General features: G+C 36.4%; 1 protein-coding gene and 1 long non-coding RNA gene across 2 annotated transcripts in view; one reads left to right on the top strand and one right to left on the bottom strand.

The window, feature by feature from the left end:
• Window positions 1-998: 998 nt before the first annotated feature.
• Window positions 999-7,630, top strand: LOC145478555 (uncharacterized). The gene is made up of 4 exons (XR_014048293.1): window positions 999-1,680; window positions 1,790-1,852; window positions 2,387-2,507; window positions 3,937-7,630. It is a non-coding gene; the product is annotated as an uncharacterized LOC145478555 (long non-coding RNA).
• Window positions 7,631-9,147: 1,517 nt separating this feature from the next.
• LOC145478553 (signal recognition particle subunit SRP72-like) overlaps window positions 9,148-21,998 on the bottom strand; it is a 35,397-nt gene continuing 22,546 nt past the window's right edge. The window contains exons 22-25 of the mRNA XM_081456613.1: window positions 21,451-21,524; window positions 20,509-20,584; window positions 20,318-20,383; window positions 9,148-14,878 (exon numbers count right to left, since the gene is read on the bottom strand). The gene's annotated coding sequence lies outside the window, so the exon portion shown is untranslated. The remainder of the gene's footprint in view (window positions 14,879-20,317; window positions 20,384-20,508; window positions 20,585-21,450; window positions 21,525-21,998) is intronic.

Here is a 21,998-nt window from a genome sequence, read left to right as displayed (position 1 = left end):
TGGGTGACTACCTAACTACCTATAAATTTTCGGCCAGAAGTTACGAAGAGGGAGGTTCGGTCCGGTCACAGCAGACTGCAACTAAAATATCAATCCGTGAAGGCATGAATGAAAGAGGATCAAAATATCCCGGGGGAGGGGTTCTCCCTTAAGCCTACCTGGGACATGGTTGGGACACCAGTGCGGCATATGTGAACATTTATCGTCGAATCATAATCCGTCCCAGGCATTGACCACCGGCTTGCCTGCGAAGCTGAGCTGAGTTCAACTTCGCAGGGAAGCCGGCGGTTGTCGGCGATTGTCGGCGATGAAAATATTTTATGTGAACATCATCTGCGGACGTAACGTACTCCAGTAAGACGATTCAACCCATATTGACAGGTGGAATTGTTGAAAATTGCGCCCATTCCATATGCATTTCGCGCAAATTTGAGTACGTCGGCGATCCATCGCAGATGCGCCGGGGACTCACTGGAGCAGATCGCTGAACATTTTCAGTTGCAACCGGCGACTACGTCGCAGGTAGGTCGGCAGGATATGAGAACCAGGCTTTATATGGGCTATATAGGTATATGCGGCCCCAAAGGGTATGGTTTTTCAGCCGTTTTGGTCATAAATAGGGTATCAATTTTGGCCATTTTGGTCATAAATAGAGTATGGTTTTTGCACTCTAGTCTTGATATGGGTATTTTTTTTGACAAGAAGCCACTTTTTCAGCATTATCGAAAAGAAAACCAACAAAAGCCCGTCATAAATTCTGATTACGGCATTTTAACATTAATTTATCATTAATCGATTTCCCCTGGATTTCCGTCATACATTTACTGTAATTTTACCCTCGGTAACTTCGAACTCTCGATAACTCGAACCTCCCGCTAACTCAAAACAATTTTCGTTTTCCTTCAGGTCATTTTCTATATAATTTTACCCTCGATGATTCGAACCATGTCCGTCAACACGTGACAAGTCAAAACAAACAGTGTACTGTAGTCCAAAACATTAAATTTTTGAAGCAGCCGTGTTAACTTTTTTCTTTCTTTTACATTACACAAAACGTGTCAGTTCAGTTCAGGTTCTGCTGGTTTTCACAAGGTGTTACTTCTTAACTCCTTTTCCAAAATGTCAATAAATCTCTTGGCTTCCTTGAAGTGCAGTTAAATTTGATTAAAATCCTGACTGCATGAAAAGAAAAACATTAACACCGCTTTTTCCTTCTTTCCGGTCCTTTGTTCTCAACTCCCGATAACTCGAACTCCTCATAACTGGAACCTTTTTCAATTTCCCTTGAAGGCTCGAGTTATCGGGAGTCGATAAGGCGGGTCTGTAACAGTGTTTTGATGTAAGGGTCAGGTCATAAATAGGGTTGGAATTTTTGGTCCGGTTATAAATAGGGTAGGGAAAATCACAGATTTTGGTCATTAATAGAGTAAGGGTTTTGGGAAGCGGGCCGCACACCCCCACCCAATTTTTCTGGGAGTAACCCCCCAATTCCCCCTCTTCCCCCCACCCCCCACACACACCCGGGCGAAATATGGATTACGCGCGAATATTGTCACGACACCAACTCGCGTGGGTAACGCGCGAAATAAGTGAACGCTCCCAGCATTCTTTGCAACAACAGTTCGTGTTGTTGAACCGCGGAAGTTGAATGAGGGCGTTGAAAAAAAGGCAGACTGAAAGGTTAATTTGTTCTTATTCACTGTGTATTTAGTACCTTTCCTTGAAGTGCTTTCATGCTTTGTTCGTATTGAGGACTTTCTCCTTATCAGTGTACCTGTTGTATATTCAGGGAAGAACTTCGCTTGGAGCTGGAGAGCTTCAGTGTTGGCGAGCGATTGAACTCGGATTGCAGGTAAGCTTTTTGGACAAACAAAATATATTTGATTTATTTACATTGTTAACTGTAGCAATATGTATTTCTTTCCCTTTTGATCGGGTTCCAGCTTGCTTCTAAGTTAGCTTCGTTCTGCTTGAAACACCATCATGTATGACACCCCCCCCCCCCCCCCCCCGATATGTGTATTTTCGTGAATGTTGCCCCCTCCCACTGGCGGTATCTTCAGTATTCTCGCGAGTGCTGCTCCCCACCACACACACACACACACACACAGCAAACAAGATCAAATAAATCGAATGGTGAATAATTTTATCTCAGATGAGTTATTTGTCTTAAACAAGAGTTTTTAGGGTAATTTACCTGGAATGAGACAACACATGGCAATAAAGCTTATGTGTAAACTGCTATATGTTTTGGAAATTAATTTGCTTGAAATGCTTTTACTTGTCAAAAACTTATAAGCTTTCCTCGCAAATGTTTTAGCGTTAGACTCAAGTTTGATGTTATTTGGCAGACTGTTGAATAACCTGGAGGCTGAAATTTTTGTAGGGAAGGGAGCAGTTGATTGATTACTGAATTCCTAAGCACAGTGGAATTTCCTAAGCCAAGAAAGGGGTTTAGATGAAGATGGAAGGGCATGGATATTTTCTGGAATCTGCAGGTGTCCATTGTATGTATCTTTATTATCTTAAGAATCTGCATACATTTACCTTTCAAATGGTGTATTGAACACAGAATTCTGTAACGATATTCAACATTTCACACATACATGGACTATGACACTGTCGCTTAATAATAAATCAGGAGTTTCATGAGGTGCTAGGCAGCAGGCAAATTGACCGGCTGTGAGGATGATTTTGCTAGCTTGGTTTTACCATCTAGGGAAAAGGTTTTCGGTTGAAAGAATTTTGCCTGCCTGTGAAAACCGGTTGCCCTCCTGCTGTAAATGTTAATGTAACCCTTGATAACAACAAAATGCATTCAACACATTCATTTGGCAATTTTTTTTATTAACACTTAAAATTTTCACTAGTGCTAGGGTAAACTGCAACACATTTCACAAGTCAGTTGATGACAGAACTTGACAGAGAAATAAATGTAACCAAAGAGATGAAGGATTTAAGTGCTGGCATCTCACTTTGAATAATTGAAGGGTTTCATGCAAAAAAGCAGCCTATATTGCTTTTTGGGCCGATTTTCGTTTTTTCAGAATCAACCTAATTTTGGGCAGACTGACTTGTTTTGACTTGTAAAGCATTGTTCTGTAATTGTTTCTGTTGATTTGTCTTGTTAGTCTAGTACAGTGGAACCCCACCTTACTGTCACCTTGTTATTATGCCACATTTTTTTGTCCTGGCAAAATGCCCATACATTTTTCTCATAGAAAAACCCTGTAAATGCGGCCAGCCCTTTAATATGACCAGCTGCCACATTTTGAAATCCCAACCTGTATAATCCTTTACAATCTTACCCTGTTTAAACGGTCACTCGGCCAGCCATGACCAATTTGTATAAGGACATTCCAGAACATTCTAATCCTTATGTCATTACTCAGATTAGAAACTGTGTCAAACTACTTAATTTAGTTCCAAATAGAAGTTTCTAGAACTTTAAGCCTCATGTATATTAGAGCGAGAGGTTCTGCTGTAAGAGAGATTGATTCAAATTTGAAGAAGCTTAGTGTTCTAAATTCGTGAAGTTATCTTACGGAAATAAATTAGTTTGTTGCTGTTACCGGCGATCCTGAGTTCTGTCTGGAAACAACCCTGCTCTACAACGATACTCATAACAACGTCACTCAGTTTAGACCAGGCATGAAATTTGACCCTACCCCATTAATACGGTCAACCCGTTAATATGGCCAAATTGTCATGGCCTCTTGATGACTGTATTAACAGGGTTCCACTGTAGGTTGCTGGTATCCATTTATAATTCTTGGTGAAGTAAGTTACTGTTTGAGTAAAGTGCTGTGTTCAACATCATAACTCCAGGACTTTGGGAAGGCTTCTTAATCTGGGGACCATTTCACCTGGTGTTATACCACTACACTATAAACATTTGTACAGTATCTAAGTGTTTCTATTTCTTCTTTTGAACAGCTGAAGACAAAATACCTGAGGACAAGACAGGAGGAGGATATTATCCACAAGCTTATTCTAGAATAATGATTTTTTTTTTTTTTTGCAATCCAGGACCAGGTAAACACTTGTGTTCTTATGCAATGATCAAATCAAAACTTAACCTGGTTCCTTCAGGGGAATCCCCCAAGGGCATCCCTTAAGGGTACCCAAGTCATGAAATTCTACAGCAGAAAACGAATTAAAATGCACCATTTTTTTTCCTTTTTTGATTAATGCACTATTATTATAGGATCCAAAATAGTCAGGAGATTTTTCTTTTTCAAAATCAGGGAAAGGGAATAAATGGAAAAAATGGGAAGGTTCCTTTTGTACTGTACCCGTGAAAAAAAAAAAAAAAAAAAAAACTAGACCAAACTACTGAACTAACTCCATTCAAATGAAAACTTATAGCACAACACATTTTATAGAAGTGACCACGAAACTAACTAAGAACAGACACTACTCAACTTATACCAACAACTACTCACCCCTACAGTAGTCACTACAGTATTTCTTGACCTCAACAGAACTCACATGATGTTGTTCAAGCAGCCTCAACACCGTCAAACTTCACCAAAAGTAAACCAGTTGAATCGGACCATAACTGATCAGTCACTGATTACTACCTTTTCATAATGGCTTGACAGGTTATCAAAGCACCAGTGCTTTCACACTAGACAGACTACTTAATGATACTTGTCCAATTTTTTTTTCTTTGTTCCTTCCTTTTTCTGTTGTTCCTTTCGGCACCTCAGAATGGGACATACTGTAATGTATTACTCAATTCTCCACCCCCACTACTCTGCAACCTTGTCGTGGTTCACTATTATTTCCTGGGGTTTCCCAGGTTAAGGATTGGTTTTGAGTTGATCATTGCATTCCTTGATGTAAACCAAGTTCTGCTTTTAATTTTAAAATACCACAGACGTGTAAATAATTTAAAATGCTTTCATTGTCTCAGTAAGCAAATTAGTTTTAAAGTGGATAACATTTCCTTTGGTTATATTTTATGATTTTACTGTATTTCCTCCTTGAAACCCCTATTGGACTTCCTGATTTTTGCCCATACATGTATGTAAGAAGGGGAAGCTCTTTAGAAGAAGGGATTACAATGTAATTATAGTAATATCAAATATCACAACCGCAATTTGTAGGTTGAAAAGGAGATTTGGAAAGACTTCCTTATTAGAATGGAGACTCGATATAATCAACACTTCCAATTCAAAGTTCAGGGATTGTACAAAACAATCAAATGATCTGAATGTATAAATTTATTGTTGACACCACCAGGAAATTCTGGTTTTTTTTTTAACGTCAACTGGAAGGGCTTAGAAATTTATGGCTGAAAGAGTGCTGAGCTGCTGTTTCTTTGCTACACTAGAATATGATCACCCACCATATGGATCAAAACAGGAAAAGAAAGAGATTGGGGCTAATTATAAGGGATACTGCATAGAAGGAGTTGAAAGGAAATCCTGACTAAAATTCATTATTTAACACCCTCCTCCCCCTTCCTTCTCCTCTTCCAAAAAGTTCAAGCAAACTGCAAGTTTTTGTCGTTGTTGAAAAATTGCACTGGATCAGAGTTTGGGTTGGTGTCCTTACACAGATGGGCCTGAAGATCAGTGGAAGAGATTGTTCTGTGATAATGTGAGAAATACGCGTACATGTACCCCTGATTGGTTTCACATTCTAGACAACACCCTGCCATTTAGATCATTAGAATCAAAAAAAGATTGGCATAGGAGTAATAAGGGGGAGGGGAGAAGCATACTACAACGTGGCAATCTTGCCAGTTCATAGGTACATGTTACAAAGTATGTACACCTGGGTCAATAAATCTTTGACACAGAGATGGAAAGAATATTTTTTCGGGGGGGAGGGGAAGGTGGCTGGAGGGTATAATTCTGCTTTTATCCATGATAGGGGTACTGAACAACAAGTAAAAATAAATGGCTAGGTTGGACTCTTTACAGAGGGAAGGGGCCAGCTGAGGAAATACAGTAATTTTTCAGGAGAGTGAGAACATTTCTGAATGTAGATGACTTACCATTTCAGTCATTCTTGTTTTATATGTGCCTGCATATTTTAAAATATTTCTGCAGTCCAATTGTAAAGGAGATTTTTTTCCAAAAGTTCCCTTTCTAGCTAGTGTAAAATGAAACTCAGCATCAGAAGTCAAGGGATTTTTTTCAACTTAAAATAGGTCACTCCAAAAGTCTCTGACTTGAAATTGGCGGGAAGGAGAAAAACCTGCATCTGACTTGCATCAAAATATATTTTTTCCAAACTATTATCCACGTCACTATCTTCAATGCTATCATTTCTGAGTCTGGAGCATGTTTGGCTCAAAATTAGTTAAAAGGCTTGGCGGAAGCCATTTGGACAAAATCTTTTGGACAGAATGACACAATGGAAATGCAGCCTGGCTGCTGAGCACTGTTCAAAATGGCGGCAACGATGTCAAATTTTGGGCTTCCTTGGAGAGGAATTTCGTAAGGAAAACCTGCACTTTAGAGGCTGAAACTTCAGTGAGCGGCTAAACTTAGTGCAAGGTTTTTATCATTATTATTTTTTTTTTTGGAGTGACCATCTCCTTTAACACAACAAGAGACATTTTGTAGTCCAATGAATTTTTATTGACACGCTGAACAAAAACTCTGCTGTTGTGGCCATGTGATAAATTAATTGCTAAGAAAGTGAATATAATTTGGCAAATTGACAATTGAGTAACTGCTAAATTGAAGATTCCTCATCAAAACATGTTAAGGACTGATTGATTTTAGCAGTGGTTGCTACAGTTGACAACTAGAATAAAATTATTGTGTAACTAATATTATTACTCTTTGAAGAGCTGTTTTACAAATTTTGAAGAATGCTTTCATTGTTTTTGTTTATTCACATTACTGTATCATCAACATTCTTCTCTGAGGTGTTATCCACTTTTAACAAATTTATATAGAATACACGTTATTGTTTGCGATGTCTGTTAGTTTTCACTTGACCTCAGTTTAGCTCTGCATGTCTGTGGTATTTGTAGTTACTGTACAGTGGCCCATTGGTACAAATATGACTTCACCATTCAGTTATTTATTAACACTTATCCCTTCAGCATGAGTTTGAAAACAATACATTTTGCAAGTTACCCAAATCTATCAAATACTTGGAAAATATGACGACTGGCAATGAAAAAAGTTTGAAATATTTTGCTTTGTTCAATCTGTCAATCACCAGTTAAGTGCAATGTGCAAGTGTTAAAATGAATTGTTGATGACCAGAAGTACAAAAAAAAAATAATAGCAACTGCACTTTGGTATTCAAAAGTTCTACAGGGCAGGGGGACGAGTGTTTTCAAGTTCCAAAGTGTCAATTGTCTATCACCTCAATCAAAGAGACTTAGTTTCGATCTCTACTAAATTGTGATTCCACTTTGCTATTCGGTGGTTTTATCGTTGGTTCTTTATGGAGTTTAAAAACGTTGCGAGTTTTCAAAAAGATTTAATTTTCTGTCAAACTCTCATTACTTTGACTATGCAGGTTTATTACAATGCATTATTGATGAATTTGGAAATCAGAATTGGGATTTCACTGTGTGATTCAGATATTTTATTTCTTTTTAATACTAAACACTCATAACTTTGTTTAAACTTTTGCTGAAGTGATAAGTACAAAATCAATGTCAATTGCCTGTTCTATTTATTAATCCCTTTGAAATTAGGCTATTAAGTCTTGGTTGTTTTATGGTCCAGAACTCGCGGAAAATCCATGAAAATGATTACACCCCATTTGGGTGGTGTTTTAAGTGAAGTCTCTTGACAAAACAATTTAGGCCATTGTAAAGTTAGTGATATGAGGGTACAAGGAAATCGCTGCTTAAATGCAATGTATGTTATAAAGCTCTCTGAACCACAAAGACGCACTACTTGAGGATATAGCTGTCTCTACATTTCGATACAATATAATTATTTGAAAATTTACAATTTCAAAGAAAGTTAAAACATGCATTTAATTTCCTTGAGGATGTAGCCGTCTCCAAAGTTGGATACTATTTTAATCTTTAATTCATATTTTACAAAATCAATTGTCTTGAAATATTGCAAAATTCTTAAAATTATATGGAAATTTACGATCACAATTTAAATGTGCATTGAATCATCCAGTCGTTGTTTTTGTATTCCCGTTTGTAGTGCGTCTTTGTGTCCATTTCATTGCTCTATTTGTGAGGTACAAAATGTGCTTAGTTGCTCAGTTTGGAAAATGGGTTCTCCGGATTATTTCTTTTTCGGAACGAACGCTTTTGACGTCAACATCGGGCAAAAAAGTAATTGTCGCGTTCCGCGTGTTTTTAAACAATTAGCGCTTTCTTTTACTCGCTGAAGGGTTTGTTGTTGATTTTCGAGGAGCTACAGCGAGTTACAGGTTCACATCTCGCAAATTCGAGGGAATTTTCAATCGCCCGTGCTTCTATTAAATTAAGACAGCCTAATTGGAGTTTTTAATGTTACGCATTTTTACGCCTGTGAATTGCGGTCTAGATTTCTATAACCAAATTATAGCGTGACATGCAAAGAGTTGCGTCACGCTTACTTTAAGACGTTCTTTGACAGTTACGCAAAGTGTGAATAGGCATGGGCCAACCTATTTAAAAGTCGACTTCTTGAGCAACTAAGTACAGTTTGCAACTCGCAAATACTACAGCGAAAACGCGATAGAAGTACAATGAGAGTTTTATGGCAGTCATTTTTTTAAGTAGTGGTTTTCTTAAAAGCAGAACTTGGTTTGTGGTCCTCTTATTCAGTGTAATCTCTTACGCAACTAATCTCTTATGTTTTCGATGGCGGTGTGTCAAGTGTGTTGTATGAAACATTAGGTCGTTTATCATACCGTGTAACGGACAGAATTTATGTGAAACAGTTGCTACAGCGGTCGGAGAAAGTTGGAACTTAGTTCTACTTTCTGTAACCGTTGAAGCGACTTGTTTTGCAAACGTTTTGTCCGTTGCGCGTTGTGTTACACGGCTCGATGTTTCATTAACTTGTCACGCCGTTTTCGAGAAGATCGCGGGACAAGTTGCGTGACAGATTACACTGTATATCAGGACTTAGTCATGGACACAAGTGTTTACCTGGTTAGTTATGGACTGCTGGTAAAAACGACAACACAAAACTCTCTTTATTTGCGTTTTTATTGTGTCAAAAAAAAAAACTAAAAAAAAATCTAGCCGATCTTGTCCCTGCTTGTCGGGTTGTTCCCACTCTGCTATGAGTTGTAGTGTTCCTTCTGTTCCTCATTAATATTCCAACTTTAAAATCCTGGTTTGTTTATCTGCTCCGCCATCTTTGATGACGACACTTGACCACTTTAATGATATGGCCGTTTGCTCTCAAGTGGAGATGGCATAATGAGGGCGGTGAGAGTTTGCTCCCCATGCCTCCTCGGTTTCACTCAACTACGTCATAATACCACACCATTTGAATTGGAATTTTTATTAGCTTTGAGAGCCGTAAGTAATGCGCAAAAAGATTAATGCCAAAATAGTAAAATTTAAGATGCGTGTTCCAAGCACTGTATCTAGAAATTTCCGTTAGAGTGACAAGGAAAACAGGAGCTCTAAAGTACAAGTCATGTTTAGTAATTTCCATGGATGCCAAGAAAAGAATCCAACGCAAAAAATCATTGATCTGACTTGCCGACCGAACCTCCTGCCGACTGACCTCCCACAAACTTCACCAAAAGAACACAAGTCACTTGAAACTCTACCGTCCGAGCTGATACAAGTTTAGGAACTTTCGCTTATGTTTAAATAAGATCAAAGTTGACGCGATGAAAGATTAGTAATTTGTTTTCAGGTTTAAGCGTATTTTGCTAAAGTAAATAAATACTAAAGCGAAAGGAAACGGGCGATTTTCGTCCGTTCACATCACCTAGAATTGCGTTAACCTTGTTTTGATATTTAGTTTCAGTTATTTAAAATCGATCGAGTCTAATTTGTACAAAAAAATCCAAATATTTTTCGAAAGAATCGTAGTTTATATATTTCCGTAGAGTAAATCTTATTAAATATTCACAGTTAAAATCGTCTTTAAAAAAAGGCAAACACGATGGAATTTTCTAATTTATTTGTGCCTTTGTTATTGTTAATCTTGACTTTGAATAACATTAAACAACGAAGGATCCTCGGAAGCTCAGGGCAGATAGTCGGAAGAGTCGACGTAAACCGAGCGGCAAAATCGACCCGACGTTCGGATTACTTCGTCTCGTCACGATTAACTGCCGCTGCATCCCCGAGGATAACAACGAAGTTGAGCAAGTATTAGCAAAAAAACCGATGAGAAACGTTTCCTAGGTTTAGTTTCTTTAGTTTGTTTAAGACGTAAAGATGAACAACTGGCCTTCGAATTTAAAAAAGAAAAAAAAAACAAAATATATGCTTGGTTCTAGAAGTTGAATTTATAGTTTTGGAATGCAATATTGATAATTGGCTTAAAGTTATGTACTTAGTCAAAAAATAAAGTTTCCGCGGTAAATCTCAGATTTTGGAAATCAAAATGAGCAATTGGCCAAAGTTAAGCGAAAAAAAAACAACCAACTTTAAGATTAACTAAGTTAAAGGAGGCAAGATAAACAATAGGCGTACAAAATTCATATCAAATTATGGATATGTTTGGTTACAAAAAAAGTTTACGAGGTTAGCTAAACGTTTTGGAAGTCAAAATGAACAATTGACCTACGCTTTGAACTTTCATAACGGAAAATGTAACTATATGTTTAGTAGCTAAGATCAAAATTTTCCAAAAAGAAGCCTCCTTCATAGGCGTTATTTGTATCATCACGCAGCACTCCGGGAAGAAGTGTTGCGTGACAACTCAAGTAACGCCAGCGCAGGAGACTGCTTTTAGGTTCTTTTAGGTTAACTAATTCTTGGAGTTAATCAGAAAAAAAAGCCAAAGTTGTAATTCCAGATAATTTTAATTTATATTTTAAGCGGCTAATGTTCTTCATTTTCCTTTGAACTGTGGACTGATAGTGTTAGTAAATTCTGTTGTTAAGATAATTGTGACTAATTTATTTTCATTCGATACCTAATTTGTTATTATCTTCAGAATTTAAACGAAAAGAAAATTATTATTTCTAATTAAGAAAAGCCCTAAACGAGAATTAGCTCTTTCAGGAGAATCCTAGATGGCTATCAGCTCAATCTAGTGTCGCTTGTGAAATTCCAGTCAAGCCAGATCAGTGACCTTCATTGTTCAAAACTAACCCCAACATCCTGGAAATGTACTACCCGTGACCTGTACTAAAGCACTACTGTTTTACACCCTCAACAACAGAAAAATTCTAGAAACACTGATTGAAAACAAACATCTTTCAAGCCAATTGGAACAAAGGTGTGGTTTTCTGATGTTGTCAAGTAAAGCCAAAAAGACATGAAAAGCCAACCCTCACCTTCCCCCATAATGCCTTCTCCACTTGAGAGCAAACGACCACACCATCAAAGTGTCCTAGTGCCTCCATCAAAAATGAGCGGAACAGATAAACTCACCAAGATTTCTCAGTTGGAATATTGCAGAGAAACGTCAGAAACACCGTCCTCAGAGCAAGAGTTTCCACAACCCTGCAGGGACATCGATCGGCTAGATTTAAATCTGACCATTTGTGTTGTGTGCGGGTGTATGGGCCATCTCAGTTCCTGAAAATAATCTAAAATATACTAGGCTCAGTAGAAAATATCAAATCCACAAAGAAAAAAACTAACAAGCTCATTAGCACAGCAAAAAAAAGACTATACACTTCAGTTAAAAAAAAACTTATACCGTAACTAACTAGTTCTGCTATTGAATTGATACTTGAGTAGTAATAATACTTAGACATACTCAATCTGCCTTCGTTAACACTTTTTGGAGGAAATTAGGATTAAAATGCCCGATTCCCTTAGTGGTTTTGAACTACTGAAAACTACTGCATCGAAACCCTAACGAAAATAACCATAAGGGTTAATGTTCTCTCTATTATACATGTACTATGATGCCAATGTTATCGCTGACTAGGAACGCCCACTATATCTGAAGGGTCTGTCCTACACCCCTGTTCTCCTGACTATCCCCACGTTTGGCCTCTCTTTGACACGTTAGTGTCAATGCTAATGTGAAGACCTTATGACACCAAAATTTGTAGTGTTTGCTTAGCTGAGTTTATAAGTAATTTTGTACTTCTGTGCTAATGAGCTTGCTGTGGAACCTTTAAACAAAGGAGGCAAAGAAATTATTTTAGAAAAAAGAATTCGTTTTTTTTAAAACTGATCGAGAAAGAAAAAAACAATTTCGTGTGACAATAAATGCATGTTAGTTATATAAATTTGTGAAATCCTACAGATTGGTATGGCATTGATTTCATAATTTCTTAGTTCTACAATTGAATACACTTTAAATGCATTATTTTAGAAAAACATAGCTCAGAATTTTTTGCAATACTGATCAAGTAATAAATAATAATTTCGTATAACACTCAGTAAATTGAATAAATTTGTGAAAAGCAGCTGATTGGTATTGCATTCAATTAATAAGTTCTTGATCAGCCAATCGAATTTACTTGCATTACCACAAAAGGGTAGTTTTAGGAAGCTTCCTTTGTTCAAAGGTTATAAAATAACAATATCATAGTTTCAAGCACCATCATGCTATTGATCTCAGCAAAAAAACCTCAGTGACAAAATTGAAAATGTTGCTCACCCAAAGAAAATAATTGTGATCAGTGAGAACTGAATTAGCCAACGATTTTAGAGCATGATGCACGTTGAAACTACAAAAAATACAGGTAAAATATTTTCTTGAACACAAGTTTCCTATTGAGCAGCTACTTCCCCAAAACAAGTTTATTTGGATTAAAAAAATGTATTTTATTTTTTAAGTAAATACAGGGAACAATTTTCTCAAGAAAAGCAAATAGCTTAGCATTCTGGCAATGGTATTTCAAGTACAACGTACATGTATATTTTTTTCAAAATCAGACATAAAAATGAAGAGAACCTTAAAAGGTTTCTTATGCTGATGTTGGCAAAAGATATTGTTTTTCAACTCCAAGCTCAATTTAAGATTTCCGAGGAAAACCAATGGAAGTGAACAGATTTCTCCATAAAGCTGCTCAATAGGAATCTTGTGAGAAGGAGAAACTAGGTTTTCATGAGCAAATAAGTGGCTTCTGTAAAATCAAATTTACTGTATCCTGCTGTCTGACTTCTTTGGTGGTACACCAAAATGCCTGTACATATATCAAAAAAGTGTAACTTCAATTTCCTTTTAGGAACTGAAATAAATTGTTGTTAGAACTCAACAGGAATATTTTTAGCTTTAAATTTAAGAGCATCTTAGAATTAAAAAATGAGAATTTTTAATTAGCACCCAAAATGTCTGTACACGTGTACAAAATAAATAAAATGGTAAATAAGTTTTGACTGTATTTTCTAGTAACGGAGGCTTTGGACAAACAATTAAGAATAACAATTAGCAATAATAATTTTGATAGACCTTTTGATGACTCATTCATCATTTTCAAATTCCTAAAACTGAAAGTCCTATTCTTATGAGTTCTTTAAATACTAAGAATGCGTGTCAAAGTCTTGTTGCATCTGATTAAAAACACTACAATGTGGAATGTAGAGAGTGTTAATTAAGAACTAAATAGTTTAACTTTGATTGAGTCAGACTGAGTGTTCAGTTTAGGTTTCTTTTCTTGGATAAAGAATAATATATTTTGGTTTATTTCTACATGGGTTTTGAAATTTTATTGTCCATTTCTGAATTTGACAATAATACTTGCGAAAATTTACTTTTTAAGATAATTTGGAACAAAATGTCGCCTCTTTTTTGGTTTTATGTCTGTACGCATGAAAATACAACAAGAATTACCAAACTTTTAATTCACAGAAACAGATTTAACCATAATTGAGTTTCAGTTAATTTTTAAGTGATGATTGCTATTGGCATAATTTCCGGCTCTGATATAATGAATTGTGTGGAAAATGTAACAAGCAAGCCACTTATTTGCAAATGAACGACACCCACACAACACACTGGTCAGTTCAATACTCTGTTTCCATGGGAACTAGTTACATGTGCATCAAAGTGGTATTGGAATACAATGTTAAAGATCTTTAAATTGCAACTAGATAAATTTAAAGGTTGGTAATTGCTATTTTAGTTAGCTGCATATCCTGGGCATTTTATCTTAACCATTGAGTTACTGAGTGATTGTTTCATTGATTGATTGATCGATTGATTGACTTGGGAATTTCCCTTTACCTATGGTTAAAAAAAGAGATCTTTAAAAAAGACAGAAAAAAAGTAAAGCTTCTTCCCAATTTGCTCATTAACTAAAATAACAGCTGCAAGGAGACTGCAAAACCACATGTGCACATGTAACTAGGAAATGAACAGAGAGTAATAAATTGGTATTACAAATGTTTACCTTGAGTAATCAAAAAATTTTTTCATCTCAGTTGGCCCAAAGCAATATGTCGCCAATTTTGTTCAATTGGAATTTGGAAATATTGGTTTTTCAAGAACGAGGGAAACCGGAGTACCCGGAGAAAAACCCTCTGGGCAAGGTGCACTGTGCCATCTCTGCTACCGGTAATATCTCATATACCTTAATATATCTATAATTCAACTTATGAAAGTTCATCATTCAAGGCTTGCTTTCATCCACTGTTCTTGATCCCCAGTTGTCAGTCCTCAGTCCTATCCTTGCTCCTTGATACTCTGTTCTGAGTTCTCTCTCCTGGGTCCTCTGTCGTGGGTCCTCTGTCGTGGGTCCTCCGTCGTGGGTCCTCGGTTCTGGGTCCTCTGTAAGAGTCCTCTGGCCTGGGTCCCCAGTCCTGGGTCCACAGTCCTTAATCCTGTGATCTATGACTCTAACAACTTGCCTGCAAATCCAGTATGTAACTAGTAAGTATTTTGTACATGACTTTTGCTAAACTTACATAAAAACAATGTGCAAATAATTCTTTTCTCTTTAAATTTTGTTTCAGAATCTTAAGAATTTCGCAACCTCCTAAAGGATTACCCAAACATTTCCACCCCACCAAAACAAACTAATTCCTTGAGCAATCAATCAGTGTTTTTGCAGAAGAATGTTAGCCTTAAGACAGGCAATGTTGGTCCTTGTTGGGATAAATGATTCTGAACCAGACATTAACTCTGAAGCCAGAGGAAAGAAATTCTGATTCATTCCAAGGAGTAATATTGACCCAGGAATAAATACGCTTGAAATGAGCAACTTAAAATACTCTGAACTTGGGGACATCTCAATGAATGAAGACTCTTCTCTGCTCATTACTCTCCTTGTTATGACAACATAAAATTCAAATAGTTTGCATATACATTACTTGCAAACAGTTTCGGACAATGTTAATTTCGGACAAAAAAATGTCCAAAATAATAACCATCTGAAATTTGTAAGTGCCTAAAATTTTAAGCATCCAAAATATTTACAGTACAACTACATTATAAAGTACATAGTTTTTACTTTCTTCTTGGACAGCGCCATCACATGCATGATGAAGCAAGAACTTGAATTAGGATTTGCTTGTTCTTTTTATCACCTGAATGGAAATTTTTTTTCTTTTATGAGAAAATACATGTAATGCAGGTCAATTCCATAAATTTTCCAGTCTGACTCAAGTTTTGTAGGCAAAAATTTAACAAAGCTTTGTCCTAGCAAAGCGTCCCAAAATTAAACGTCCAAAATTTTTGAAAGTAATGTACCTTTGGCAATTATTAAAATAAAATTAATGCTTATCAAAAACATATCACTGTCAAGCCTGCAAATAACAGTCGGTCATCTGACAAAGCTAGTTACCTCACTGGAAATTAATTTCTTGTTTTAACCATATACTTGTCCAAGAAAAAATCATTTTCTCTTGACTTGCCATATTGCATGTGCGACCTGCTTGTCTATCTAAAATTGCATGTATCGAAGATACGTTATTATCAGTTTGCCTGTGAGCACAAATTCATCCGACACTGTATAAACCAAAATCCACCCCCAAATCTTCGTTTAAAAGCTGAGATTAAAAGCACTCCACTGATCCTACAAACAGCAAAGGAAAGCCAAGCACAAGTTTCTCTCTCTGAAATCGACACCTTATTATCTTTAAAGATATTTGGCAACGCTAAATACCTCACAGAAAATTAATTTGTTAGTAACCGTATACTTTTCATCAATGAACATTCGTATTGTCTTTACCTTGACAAAATGATTAATTTTTCAATTGTTTAATCACAACCACTCTTTTGTTGACAGAAAATATAAAACAGCACATTTCCAAAACTTCATAAAAAAACTGAAAACTGCAAATGAATTGTACCCTGACTTCATTATCACTACTGTAAACTGTATATTTCAGTGCTCATATAATACTCATTCAATTCACTTCAAGACTGGCAAAAGTACAACTGCGCTACCAATGCGTAAATTTTATGTAGACCCTTCAGCTATCGCGTGTGCGACTTGCTTGTCTATCTAAATTTGTATGTATGGACGATATGTTCTTATTACGAGTTTGCCAGTGAGCGCAAATTTATCCGACACTGTATAAACCAAAATCAACCCCCAAATCTTTGTTTAAAAGCTGAAATTAAAAGCACTCCGCTGATCCTACAAACAGCTAAGGAAAGCCGCAAAGGAATGTTACTCTCTCTGAAATCGACACCTTATTATCTTTAAAAATATTTGGCAGCACTAATTACCTCACTGGAAATTAATTTGTTGTTTTAACTGTATACTTGTCATATCGATTAAAAGCAGTCTGCTGATCCTACAAACAGCAAAGGAAGGCCGCAAGGCCTCAACCTATTGCCTGTGCGACTTACTTGTCTATCTAAACTTGTATGTATGGAGGATATGTTCTTATTATGAGTTTGCCCATGAACGCAAATTTATCCGATACTGTTTAAACCAAAATCCACCCCTAAATCTTCTTTTAAAAGCTACAATTAAAAGCACTCCGCTGAACCTACAAACAACAAAGGAAAGCAGCAAAGGAACTCCCAGAGTGCATTTCGCTTCCTCAGGTGGATAAATCATGTGCGACATAAGCACATGGACATAAGCACGACAAACTATGCAAAATCACTCTCCAAAGGAATGCATGCATGCCAGCATAAAGCGATGACGTCACACAATACGTCATCGCTTAAAAAAAGAGGTCGATTATGTAAAATTTTGCTTCCAAAAAAAAATAATGGCCCACGATTGAGGAAAAATGTAGTTTTAAGTCTAAAAGTTGATCTGAGTTTCGGAAAAAATATGGCTGATCCAAAAGTGCAGTCAACCGGAAAAAGTAACATCGAAAATGAGTCGAGAGGAAGCAGAAACTGATTTGCACCTCAACCAGATGTAAGGGGCATGTCCTTATACGACATCACAGGAAGTGATGTGTAGGCTATACACATACTTATCCATGTGTGTTTTGCACGGGAAAATGTCAGACAGCTTTGAGTGCTCTTATATTGGCCAGTGCAGTCTAAACCAAAACTGCAATGAAAACACAACTTTTTAGTATTGAACTGAAATTGTTTCAATTGATGATAATTCCACTTTCATTTTTTTTCAGTTTTTAGGCTGGACCAGGATTTACATTGCAGTTATAGTAAGAAGACCTGAAAGCGATTGAAATCTGTAACTTCCAGGCTTAATTATGGAGGGCACTAGTCAGGAAGACAGGAGTGATCTTTGAAATCATATTTACTGAAAACGTCCAGCGTGTTCTGTTTGCAAGGAGTGCGGGAGATTGTTCCACATAAAAGCGGAAGTCAGAGATATCAAGTTTTAGATGTACTTAAAAGTGTGCAATAAAGATGCATGGCCTTGATGTTGTTCTGACTTGTAAGGACCAAAAGCAAGGAGGTGAGATCATTCTGTTCCCTTACTCAGTTACGGTATCATCAATTAAAACAATTTCAGGTTAATACTAAAATTCATTGCAGCTTTGATTTAGGGTGAACCGGCTGATATAAGAGCACTCAAAGCTGTCTGACATTTTCCTGCACAAAACATGCATGGGTAAGTATGGCATAGCCTACACATCACTTCCTGTAATGCCATAAAAGGACGTGCCCCTTACATCCGGTTGAGGTGCAAAACAGTTTCCGCTTCCTCTAGACTTGTTTTTTTTCGATGTTAATTTTTCCGGTTGACTGCACTTTTCTGCCAGCCATATTTTTTTCGAAACTAGGATCAACTTTTAGACTTTAAACTACATTTTTTCTTCAATTGTGGACCATTATTATTATTATATATTTGTCTGCGACGAAATGCCATACATAGGTCGGTTCAACCAATATAATCTGTTGATGTCAAACTACAATAGCATGTTTGTCAGGGTTCAAATAAAGAAGGGAAACAAATTACTTCTCCTTAGAGGGCTTTTTTATTTCTTGCCTTGATGGCATTCAAGCTAGTGGCTTTATAAAAAACTCTTCAAATTGTAAATTTGTGACAAAAGAAACAAGACTCCCTGGCAGCTGACGAAAGCACAAATTAATTTAATCAGTCTTTGAGGAGGCTCATTCACCGATGCAGGATGTAATATCAGCCAAGTAGCACTGTTTACCTTATATACTTCTTGCTGAAATGCTTTTCAGTTGTATCAATCGATATCGTTGTGTATTAATTTTGAATTGTGTTATTGTTAACAACAACAGTGGCAACAGAAAAATAAAGTGGTATTTTGTGACTATATGATAATTAAATTACTTCTGACTTGTTTATCAGTGAAAAGAAAATTTGCATTTTCAGTAAAACAAAATCGCTGCTTTTCCATTTCTTTATCAGATAAATAACTTTCTTTCATATATGTCCAGCAGTGAAAGAAAAAACAAGCACATCTTCAGTGTGTTTTAGAGAAAAACAAGGTTTCATTTTAAATACCTTTGTGAGTAAAACAAAAGTATCAAGTTAGAAAGTTGGCATGAAAAGCTAAATTGTCATGTTTGCTGCTTCAACATATTATTGAATTTAAAACGAACAACGCAACACACCAGAGTAAAATTTAATGGTTATCATGACAAACAGTAAATGTAAGTATTTTTTGGATCTTGAATGAAAATACAACCATGAAACGTACACACTGCTAAGATTATGTCTTATCAAGGTTTGTGTCTGTTCATATTCTGTAAGGGGAAAGGCCCTCGCAAATTACCAAGGTAAATACAAACCCAAAGTGAACCGAGCAGGGGTGAGTACCTGTGTGACTACCGTGCCAGAGCTATCAATTGCACTCTGCACTATCTGAGATTGTCTCACTAGTTTTATTTATCATTATTCGAGAAGAGGTCACTGATAGTGGAAATCCTGAGTGTTGACCTGAAGGATAACTATTTATTGTCATGCTATTTGTAAATCCACAATAATATCACCAAGGTATATATGGAAACTCAATTTAATTATTGGTGGTTTTATTTTTTTAACAACTTCAACTTTCTTTTGATTACTTCTAAGAATGTCGCCATTAGGACCCTCATTCAGCCGCAACACATACTCGTATATACTTGTATTGTATTTTACCTCCTACACATCAGACATTTTGAGTACCAGTAGTATGTAAATTTTTCCAAGTCTATAATAATACCTTAGTTCCTAACCTGTTGTGATGGAGGCACCAAAACAAAACTTCTTCATAAATTTGGCAACAGGGGTACAGTCGAACCTCAATTATCCAGACTCGTTGGGACTAGACGAAATACTCCGGATAATCAAGGGTCCGGATAATCGAAAATATGAATATTAATGAAGAACAAAACTGTTTAAATGAAGCAACAATCGTGAAACGACACTTTTACAAATCGTCTGCAAAACAATATGGTCTACTGTATATCTTGAACCACTCAACTCTGAGCTAATCAGAACTCATTCTACTGTTCTTCATCAGTTACGACGTGTGCAAGTGCTACTTTTGCTCTTTAAAAGTAAAACAAACTCACTTTTGACTGCACTTTTCAATGCTATAGTTTTAAAAAAGAATATTGTTACGGATCTTGATCATGACTAATAAACATTCATGACAAAATTGGGTCTACAGAAAAAGTCCGGATAATCGAGAAATCTGGATAATCGAGGTACGGATAATCGAGGTTTGACTGTACCTAAGTTTATAACAGACTAGACTAGCACGAGTTATTATAAAGATCTTCCAGGCTCTGAGAAGGATTGCTATGTTTCCCTTCCTAACAGTATTAAACTAATTTCTACTTTGAATAAGCATGACAAAGTAATAATATGGTTATGTAAATACGTCCTTTCTTTCTCTCGATAACTTTCAAATAATTAAAATAATAACAATTATAATCCCTCAGTGACTTACTGTTGGTGTTTGAGGGTTCATACTTGCTGTCTTTGGTGTGTCGGTGGCTATCTGGGAAAGGATCCACTCCCTAAATGGAGGGTAATAATATATTAGTGTCGCTTTTATAGTCACAAACTATCAAGAAATAACTGTGCCATTGATGTAAATAAACTTCCTATGTTTTTTGTTGAGAGAGTTGATCTTGGTACTCAACAAACGCTTTTTTGATTTCCCTGCTCTGCTTGATGGCTTACTTAGTAACCACTCCCCTGATCTGTATTTTTTCTGTAAAAACAAGATGTAAAACTTCAGTTCCCTTTTATTTAAAATTTATTTTTACATTATTATTACTGTTAAGCTATAAAAAATTGCACAAAAACATTTCTTAAAAACATTTAAGAAATTTTTAAACAGTTAAAAAATACAGGACATTTCTACATTCTCACTATCAAGTTAAAAAAAAAACGATATGAATATTTTATAAATACAAAAAAATAATGGTTCATTAAAAATAATGTAACATAAACACATGCTACAAGCAAAACAAGGAGTTAAGCACTGATGGAGTCACTCTGAGTGTTAAGGCTAGGCCTCAGTTCTTTGATGAATAGCATTTTGTAAGAGGCAGGTCAAATTTCCTGTGGCACTTCTTGAGAACATGAAATTGGTCCTCATTAAGATGATTTTTGCCACCATGCACTCCTAAAAAGTGTTTACTGATCAGACTAAGCTTAATACTTGTGTTCGGCAATGCGTTGATGAAGGTGGTGGGCTGTATAACCAACATAATCTACATCACGCAGATCACATGCAAATTTATAAACAACACAATACTGACTCAGTGTAATCGGCTTAATTTCTTTTGGCTTAAGATCTTGCTCCAATTTTTTGCTCACAAAAATTGGCTGTAAAGTGACAGCAATCTTATTGCTGAGATCACGTAATTGCCTATGGACTGCATTAGTGGCTATCTGATCTTTGGAGGGAAGAACTATTCTGATCATGTTGCCATCATCAGTTTTCTTTTCTGGCTTAGTTGCAATATTTTGAATAAACATATTAATGGTGGAATTTATGAGGCCAATTGGATAATCAAGTCGGGAGGATATAGAGCATAACTTGGCACATTCCTCATTAAGGGTTGTTCTCACCTTCAAGGGTGATCTCTTGGCGACCTCTAGGTTGACTTTTGGAATATGAATGTCATTACAGTGTCAAGTAGCAACTGTGTATACAGAAAATAATCATTTAAAAGATTAAAAGAGGTGGTACTGAACCATCAAGGCATTTTCCGGTTAACAAGACAATGTGAAGTTTATGCTTATTAATCAGGAGCACTAGACCCAAAGTAGCATTCAGTTCTTTAGTATTGAGACCAGAATTTGGAAAAATTAACTTCGCAGCTCTATGCTGTAGTCTCTCGAGGGCATCAGAGTGAACTTTTCCACACCCGTGCCAAGCTACATCACAGCAGTCAAAAACGGATAAAATCATTGTCTAGTAGAGGCATTCAGCTGCAGCCAGGGGAATAGACACTCTCAAGTGCCTAAAAACACCCAATTTACTTGAGACCTTGTTGACTACATGCTCAATATGGTTGTTAAAACTCAAGTGCTTATCAATAACGACTCTGAGATAATTATTTGAAAGAATCAGATTCCATCAAACGAGATCCATTACAAGATAAGATTACACTATC

This window comes from Orbicella franksi, chromosome 2 (assembly GCF_964199315.1).
Source record: "Orbicella franksi chromosome 2, jaOrbFran1.1, whole genome shotgun sequence".
In the NCBI taxonomy this organism is placed as follows: Eukaryota; Metazoa; Cnidaria; class Anthozoa; order Scleractinia; family Merulinidae; genus Orbicella; species Orbicella franksi.
This window is presented reverse-complemented; position numbering and strand designations above follow the sequence as displayed.